Raw genomic sequence first — 6000 nt, 5'->3', positions numbered from 1 at the left:
TGCCTCCTTCACAGCAGAGTTACAAGTCATGACAATCACCGCCAATTACAACATGCTCTTAGGGAGGCCCTGGATCCACTCCGCCGGTGCGGTACAGTCAAGTCTGCACCAGGCCATAAAATTTGAGTGGCAACGTTAGGAAATTATTGTGGCAACTGACAGGGATGTTCAGAAGCCACCTTACAACACCATCTCCACGATTGAAAGAAATTCTTATTTCTCCAATTTTCACATAGTGGAATACACGGGGGCCACCTATGCAGGAGAAGAGGTCGGCAAGCCTATGTTGGTCGTCTACCGGATGATTGCCTCTACCCTACTGAGAAATGGTTTCAAAACAGGAAAAGGTCTAGGAAAAGACCTCGAAGGGATAATAGAACCTGTGTCGATCCTGAGAGAAAACTACCATTTCTGTCTAGGATATACCCCTAACGAAGATGAGCTCACGAGGGCAATTAGGAAGGAACCCAAAACAAGGAAACTACCTCGTCCAATCCCGGGTTTGTACCAATCACTCCCCAAAAAGATGCCGATGTTGAATGAAGAGGAAGCTGTTGAAAGTCTCAAAATCCTGTTCGAGAAGAGGGATGCTACATGGTCACTGAAGAAAGTCAGGAGACTCCAGCATACACTGCTTGAGGCCAGAGGAACACCTGAACAATTGGACATCCACCCCCCTCTTGACTCCTCGGTAGATAGATGGATTTTTCTTAAAATAAAATCTTTTGCTAAAAAATGGCAACATCGATCGAGGCTCGAACGATCGACCTTTTTCCTAAAGAAGCTATTCTGTGATATTTCAGAGTGGGAATGGTCCGACGTTGTTCCAGAGCAGGACCACAGTTGTAATCAGTTGCTTTTTTTTTTGAATTAATGAAAACCTCGTAAATCACTGTCTTTTACCGACTAATAATAACTGCATTTCCCGCTAACTAAGTAATAACAACAATAATAAGCCTAATTTACGTCACCTCGCTTTTTCAATAATAATCATAATAAAACGACCAAAAACGTCATGACGTGTGGCGAAACGAGCACAGAAGGTAATCAGTAGGAGTACGAAGAGTACGACGAATCTACGATGATGCCAGAAAGGCTAGTGGAAGAGTTGGAAGAGTTAGAAGAAAAGGAGAAACCAAATGTGGACAAAACTAAGGTGATTGACTTCGGTGACGAAAGAGATGTCAAGGAGACGCGAATCAGCGCTCACTTAGGAGCTCCGAAAAGAGAAGAGCTCATAGATTTACTGAAAGAATATGTGGACGTCTTCGCTTGGTCATACACGGGTATGCTAGGGCTGAGCACTGAGATAGTGGCTCACATATTACCCATTAAGGAGGGATTCACCCCAGTCAAACAAAAAATGCTAACGTTCAAGTCGGACATGAGTATCAGAATAAAGGACAAAGTTGAAAAGCAGATCGAGTCAGGAATTGTGGAAGTAACATCCTACCCCACTTGGGTGGCCAACGTAGTGCCAATGCCCAAAGGCCACATTTTATTTTGTTTGGCATATGAGTTGCTTGTGAAAAATTTAGAAGTGGAATTAATGAGGAAGGTCAAGGGCAAAAAGGGAAATTTTCAATACGACTCGTGGAAATATGGAGGAAGACAAGGGGCAAATTTGGAAGTTGGAAAAAAATATTTCATAAATTACAAGAACTAGCCAAAAATACAAAGTGGGCTTAATTTTTTTTTTAGAAAATTAAAGGCCCAACCGGCCATGACATGGGCTAGGCCCAAGTGGAGATTTAATTCTCCAATTAAATAGATGACTAAGTCATCTTTGCTCCATAATTCTCTAGAAATTTCAAGAGAAAGCAAGAACAAGAGAGAGAGGAGAAAAACCCCAAGGCTATTCGGCCATAGAGGAATTTCCAAGAAAAATTTGCAAAAATTCTTTCAAAAATTATTTTCTACCAAGTAAAGGGTGCTTAACAAGGTGGAGTTGTTGTTGGAGCAAGCAAGATTCATAATCATTCAAGTTACCAAGTTGTAGTCAAGTGAGAAGTTGAAGAAGAAAGGTGAATTCTAATCTTGTATTATGTGCTATACATGGTTTATATGTGTTGTAGTATGCTAAAATAGATGAAATTCATGAAGGAGAGAAATATAGTGCATGGCCGTGCATATATGTTTATGTGTAGGAGTCATGCTTCAATTATTTTAATTAGTGTTTGGTTGTTATTGTTGTGGATACGATGTTGATAATGAAAGTTGAATGAATTTGGAGAGGTTGTAGTGTGCATGTTGGTGTTGGCCGTGTGTGTTGAGTGTGTGTGACCGTGCATGTGTGGGCTAGTGTGGCCGTGTGGTTGTGGTGAAATATGGAAGAAAATGAGTCAATTTTATTTAGTGTTTTGCTTGTTGTTATGTTGTGGACTCTATGTTGTTAATGAATGTCTAGGAACCTTAATGAAGTTGTAGTAATGGAGACTTGTTTTAGAAGTTATATGAATGGAATGTAATGTTCTTGTATGCATGAAAGACAATATGATTAGTATAGTGTTGTTGGAATGTAGATTATGAGGTTGTTATTATTTTCATTGAAGTTGGAAAGTTTTTGGAAGAAGTAGTAAATTGATTGAGTATGGAATTGTTAGTATTGTTGTTGGAATTGTGGTTAATAGTTTGGCCGGGTTTGAATTCCCGGATTGTGATTGATGAGAGATTTGGCTATATTGAATGTTGAGGATGGTATATTTACAAAGGAAGTGCTGCCGAAATTTCGGTAGCCAAGTGTTTCCTTAAGATTCTAACTCTAAGAATCCTAATAAGAGTTTTGGTAAACATGACCAATTTGCAGATTTTGACGAGATTGCGACGTGAATTTGGAATAGCAAAAGGAGTGGAAAGAGGTATGTAAGGCTTCACCCTTCTTTCTATGGCATGTCTTAGATATAATAAGTTGGGTACGAGCCTCGGGGACAACTCTATTCCCCGGAATCCGCACCTAAAGTTTCTCCTTTTTCCTTCAGTAGAATTGAACTACAAAGTGTGCAAAATGTTGGAAAGACCTCTCAAGCCCCTAGAACTTGCCTAAAGAGGACCCGATTATCTTAAATCATTGTAAATAACGCTATGACACGTAGCATATGTAAGTTATGTACGCTATCTCACTCGGCCCGAGGTGGGCCCACTTTGTTCCCGAATTTTCCTATCACCCCGTTTGACTTGTTTTGGAGTAGAATCCCAAGGAAATCTTCGACCCTTGTCCCGATTGACGAACGATAAGTACAGTATCATCCTAGTGCAAATGTATCCATGATGAAGGTGATCTTATAGCGATAACGATGAAGCGAAAGATGAGAAAAGTGCCTACGTTAGATACGTAGATGATATAAGTATATGAAATATGATAACGATATCCCAATTCTATTGTAGGTAATGACTATTCTAAGGATTCTAAATATAGTGCCTTATGACCCCGATGAATATACATGATATATATGTATACGGATATAGACAATAGAATATATATATATATATATAAGTATGTGCGTATGACAAATAATCGATATATGTATATGATATATGAGTATATGTATATGATGAAAGAGAGACAGGGCGCTATAGACGCCGATATTTGTACATGAAACATGCATATATTTACGGGGAAGATGGAGATAAGGGCAGAGCGTTATATACGCATATCCACCTGATCAGTTGGCATTACATGACATGATATCGTCCCGGACGCGGGATGCCCGGACGCGGGATGTGCATATTTATGGTTAAATGGATCGGCTGCGCCGACGCCTCGGCAATATGATATATTCTATTTTTATGTATATATGTATATATATATATAAGATAAGGAAAGCTAAGAAAGCACGGCATACGCCCAAGGGCACTTATATGTACGGAGTTATGTTTCTATCCCGGGACATGTGTTGTAATTCTTTTATGTCATTATACATGATTTATGTTTTTCGCATATTACTATTCATGCCTTACATACTCGGTACACTATTCGTGCCGACGTCCCTTCTTGTGGACGCTGCGTTTCATGCCGCGCGGAGTCGGCGACAGGCGGATTTGATCCTTAGGAGCTCTACCAGCCGTACTTGACAGCGCTCCAGTTGTTCCGGAGCCTCACTTCCGTGGTACTCTTTTGTGTATATATTTTCGGGCACGACAGTACTCGGCCCTTTCTATGTATAAGTGTACTATGTCTAGAGGCTCGTAGACAGATATGTACAGTCAGTTATGTACAGTTAAATATGTGGTATTTTGGCATTTTAATGCTGTTGTATGAAGCGATAGCGAAGCTAACTAGTCTATGTGCATAATGACGCTGCTAATGTAAATGTTCAGTTCAAAAAAAATATGGCACTGTTCACACGACTTGCTAAGAGGTACAGGTAAAATGATAGGTAAGGGGTGCTCGGTACCAGTATCGGGTACTCGTCACGGCCCCTAGACGGGTCGTGACAGAAGTGGTATCGAGCGTTCGGTCCTAGGGGTTTGTCTACGAGCCGTGTCCAGTAGAGTCTTGTTTATGGGTGTGTAGCGCGCCACACTTATAAACAGGAGGCTACAGGGCATTTAGGAAATATGACCTTCTTTGTATTCTAAGATCGTGCGATAGAGCTACGCTACCAGGTTTCCATATTCCTTTCCTAATCCTATGTTATGGTTTCAGTAATGCCGCCGAAGAAGAAAGCTAGGGCAGCCCAGGAGGGCGAGACAGCAGCTCCGGGCCAGCCGATGGCAGAGGCCATCCAGTTATTGACTCAGTTAGTTGCCGCACGGTTCGGCGGCAAGATACGGACTCGGGAGACGGGCGATAAGTGCTAGGGCCCGTGATTTTATCGCCCTAAGACCCCGGAGTTTTATGGGTCAAACCGGAGGAAGACCCCCAAAATTTCATAGACGAGATGCTAAGGACAACGAGGATTATACATGCTTCGGATACGAGTCGGTGGAATTGGCATCGTACGGTAATGTGGCGGTTTTGTGGTATAATAGCTGGATATCTTCGAGGGGAGCAAATGCCCCTCCCCCGGTTTGGCAGGAATTTACTGAGGCATTCCTGCGACATTTCTTACCGCCGGAGGTCCGGCGAGCTCGAGCTGATATGTTTCTGAATCTTAAACAGGGAAGTATGAGCGTCAGGGAATATAGTCTTCGCTTCAACTCGTTAGCCAGGTATGCCCCAGCCATGATAGCCGATATGGGAGATCATGTACACCGATTCGTGAGTGGGTTGGGGCCACATATAATTAAGGAGTGTCTGACAGCTTCACTCCAGGATGGAATGACTATTGCCCGTATCCAGGCTCATGCCCAAAACACGGAGGAACAATACCGGCTACGGGGAGGAGAGCGCTATCCGGATAGGGGCTCCGGATGGGGCGATTTCCCGGGGCTAGAAGCGAGTATAGGGGGACGAGCACGGGGAGCAATCTAGGTATTCGGGCCAATCGGCGGCCGGTGCACCCCCTCGGTTTGCGATAGAGCTTCGAGTCCCGAGAATAGAGCGATTCTAGCGAAATGATGCCACCCCCGCCACGGTGCGCGCGATGTGGTAGGCCACACTCTGGAGAGTGTCGCGCAGGTACAGGTGCTTGTTATACTTGCGGGCGGGTTGGCCATCGGATGCGTGATTGCCCACTGAGGTATGAGGGAGACCAAGCCCAGCCCGCCGGGTCCGCGGTTGGTTCATCGTCGACCGTACGTCCTCTCGGACAGACTTCCCAAGCTCCAGCGGGACGCGGCCGAGGTAGAGGAGGGACACCTAGTTCAGCCGGCCCTCCGCACCGCCTATATGCATTGACAGGGCGACAGGACCCTGAGCCTTCCGCAGACGCGGCCACAGGTACTTTTTCGGCACCTTCTATGATATGCGTGTCAATTGATTCGGATTTTATCTTATCCTACGCCGCCTTTGTATTGCTGAACATATTAAGAATTCGGAAATTAGGACGAAAAGTAACCATACGTACAGGTAACAGTGAATACTAGAGACTCCGGAGGGTAGAACTGTAAATAAAGGAA

The sequence above is a fragment of the Lycium ferocissimum genome, chromosome 6 (genome assembly GCF_029784015.1).
Source record: "Lycium ferocissimum isolate CSIRO_LF1 chromosome 6, AGI_CSIRO_Lferr_CH_V1, whole genome shotgun sequence".
Classification (NCBI taxonomy): Eukaryota; Viridiplantae; Streptophyta; class Magnoliopsida; order Solanales; family Solanaceae; genus Lycium; species Lycium ferocissimum.
Note: the sequence above shows the minus strand (reverse complement) of the source record.